At 41.7% G+C, this 3499-nt stretch overlaps 1 long non-coding RNA gene across 1 annotated transcript in view; it reads left to right on the plus strand.

The window, feature by feature from the left end:
- The window catches only part of LOC102372960, a 65218-nt gene that overhangs the window by 37782 nt on the left and 23937 nt on the right, over nt 1-3499 (plus strand). The window contains exon 3 of the long non-coding RNA XR_323454.1: nt 1600-1670. This is a non-coding gene — a long non-coding RNA (uncharacterized LOC102372960). The remainder of the gene's footprint in view (nt 1-1599; nt 1671-3499) is intronic.

A 3499-nucleotide genomic window follows, 5' to 3' on the forward strand; every position in this document is an offset into this window, starting at 1 on the left:
GTAAGATTCCTGCTGGAATAGGTCAAGAATTATTTCATGAAGCATGGAAGACAAGGATGTGGAATCTCAGGTTGATTTCTGGAGGAATTCTTCGTCTGTAGGGATGGAAGATGAATCTCTGGCAAGACTATGAAAATCACCAGATGATTGATGTTATGAGGTTTAGGGATATTCAACTGCTGGGATCACAAAAAGAGAACTTTTCTTGATAGGTGAATTTCACCTCAGTATCTGAGGTAACACACCAGGGACTGAAGCTGTCATGAATGATAGGAAGAGTTTAAACTGAAAAAATGAGGAGACAAATTTTAAGGTGGAGATTAGAGATAATCTAACACAAAATCACTGCTCAGAGAGGCCCTCCTTGTCCTGTGGAATCAGTAGACAGTAAAAATAGAGTGTATGTGAAGCAGTAGCACTGGGATATGTTTGGATTCAGTGATGGGCAGCAACATCACAGGAAGAGCTAGGGAAAAAGAAATATTAGAAAGTTTTATCTTCTTTCTGAAAAGACAGAATGACATCAATATTACACCTTCCATTCATACAATCCAACATGAAGGAGTAGAATCATAGAGGATGTGTACAAATAATGTATTAATTCCCTCCCTTCCTGGATTCAGTTGTTAGGTTCATAGCAGGAGGCAAAGGAGGAGGATATTCATGGATGGGTAGCAGAAGTTTAGCTGCACATACGTAGAGGCTTATATCCTCTGTATGCCCATTCTTTTCAACAGGAGGGATGGCAGATATGCTTAACATTGCCAAGTCTGTAGCCTGGTGTGAGAAACCTGGGTTCTGACACTCACAGGGTGAGGAAGGTCTCTAAAACCTAAATCTCCAACTTCCTGGGCAAGTGCCATAACTACAAAAAATATATGAAAAATAATGGTCTCTTCCTCCTTTGTCACCTGGATCTGAAAAAGAACACAGCTTTGATCACATTTTGTGAGGGGACTGATCCTGTCAATCTGGGAGCAGATCTCCCAGATAAGGCCCCTTGTAGTCTACAGGATGCAACCTCCTTCATGTAGGACAGGCCTGGGAATGTTTTGTCCACACCATGCCCACCAGAACCTGATGATGCCATCCAGACCTGGAAGTCTGACAAGAAGGATTCTTCACGCTTGTCCACATCCACTCTCAGGCCCACCTGAAACTGAGGGATAAGAGAAGACTAACACACTTTGAGATTTGCACACACTAATAGGATCTGGGTCTAGAGCATATCTGGAGGTTTGCATGAGTGGGTGTGGTCATCTAGAACAAAGATGCAGTATAGACAAGCCCCTCCCAAAATGTAGGCACTTCTTCTGGTTTCTGGATTCCACCATGGCTTAAGTGGAAGGTAAGTGTCTAGCAACTTGGAACAGAGCAGTTCTGCACGTGCAGAAAAGCTGAATCTTGGGTGCTTAGAAAGTGTTGAGGTTAAAAGTTAGATGTCTAGCCATTTGAGTTGCTTCTGGGCTAAGGCAGCCACCGAGGATTTTTAGATTCCATTTTGGATTTGAGCACTGTGACAGGATGTACCCTAGGGATGCCATCACACCCCCTGATGGCTGCCTTTGACCTGACCAGCCTTTTCTCCCACCTCTCAAGGTCTTCCCCTGAGATCTTCCTGCCGTGCCTTGATGTTGAAAATGAAGAGAGGAGGCTGCCCTTAGAAGATGGTGAGCTCTTGGTGCTCTTTCTAGTCTTCTTTTTCTACTCCAAGCAACTTCATAGTTGGTTTTCAATTCTGGTGTCATGCTGATTTTGGTAGCAGTTAATGATAGTGTATTTAATGAGGTTTCCTTGGCTGCAAATGTAAGATGAGTTTCTTTTTCCCCATGCTGATTAGGGAGGGGGAAAACCTTGTTTTATGTTTGAGTAAATATGGTATTATTGAGGCCCACATTCCTAAATACCAAACTCTCCATGAACTCTACCAGAGATACCAGAAGTTGATTTCAACTTGAGAGGTTAAATCAAGCTACTGATTGACTCTGATATCCACTCAGAAAACTGTCTATAAACATTAATCTCCTATTTGAAAGCATAGATATGCTCCAGAATAGTGGGGATTCAAAAATTTTCCAATTAAAATTCTGATACCTAATTAGTCTATTTGAAATTTGCTTTTATTTGGATAGCAGACACTTAGGAAGCAATTTCCCCAACTTGGAAGGTTGATATGGAGGTGCAATTTTACGTAGAATTCATTTCCAATTTAGAATTAGATCTTGCTGCTAAGCGGGTGCATCTACACGTATGTTTTACTGCGGGGTTGACTAATTGGCTCCTCAGTAAACCATCATCCTCTACATGTGCAACCATATTAGGCCAAAGTGAACTAATTAATTCTGCAGCAGGTTAGTACTGTCCAGGACAAGTACTATCCTATGGTGGTGTCATTTAGTGCACCAAAACACAGATGTAGATGGTGACTGGGGCTGGTTGGGGCATGAGGATGCTACAGTGCAGAGGCTGCATGCTGGCTCACTGTAGTGCCCTCATGACCCAGCTAGCCCCTCCACCTCCTGATACTTAATGCTGCCACCCGGAGCCTGGGGCTGACCCCCCAAATCCCCTGCCAGCCTGGGGCTACTCTGCCTTGACTCAAACAGCTGTAGTCCCAGGTGCGTGTGAAGATGCTGTGCCCAGGAACAGCTGATTCCAGCACAAACTGCACTGGAGTTTACTGCTACATGCTAATTGCACATTTATATGCATTCACTGCTACTGTGTATATGCATTCACTGCTACTGACAATAATATCTTAGGCTCAAAATAAGTAGACTGAATACTTATGATGCAAATTCCAATGAGTTGTAAATATCCCTTTGACTTTACCCATCTGTTTTTACTTGCTGGTAGTTTATTTTCATGGGAATAAAAGGATGATAATTATTCGCACACCTAGGCACGAAAATTTAATTGTTTCCCCAAATGGTTCTGATTTTATAAAGTTTTCTGATAGATATAGCACTCAAAGGCAAATCTCACAGGCTTTAAATTGCCTGAGTACATTGGGCCAGATTCTATTCCACCTAGTAAGACAAGTCCACTGACTTAGGTGCTTAAATGCAGTTTTGTTCCATTTTGCTTCAGTTCCTGAAAAACAGATAATGCAAAAAGCAGGGAGTTCTCCTCCTCTTCCTTCTAGATTATTTTTTGGGATTCAGTCAGATTGTGTGTTAGAAATGGAGCTGCACCAGTGGATTTTCAAGAACTTGAACATGGTGAAATAGAAAAGCATTTGGGTACCTAAATCCAATTAGATGCCCAATAGGTATAATCTGGAATCTGGCTCTTTTGGAGCATGCCCATTAGGAGATAAAATTCTATGAAATTTTCTGTTACTGTTTCTTTCCTCATCAATGTGATGAGAGAAAATTCATGGAATCTGTTCTTTGCTGAAAACTTTTGTTAAATCCCAGAAGAAGCAGGTGCTAAAATGCTGGCTGAGACAGAGTTCTATTTTCTGTATGAATAATGCAGTTACATTCAATCACTCTTT

Source organism: Alligator sinensis, unplaced genomic scaffold (genome assembly GCF_000455745.1).
Source record: "Alligator sinensis unplaced genomic scaffold, ASM45574v1 scaffold542_1, whole genome shotgun sequence".
NCBI lineage: Eukaryota > Metazoa > Chordata > Crocodylia > Alligatoridae > Alligator > Alligator sinensis.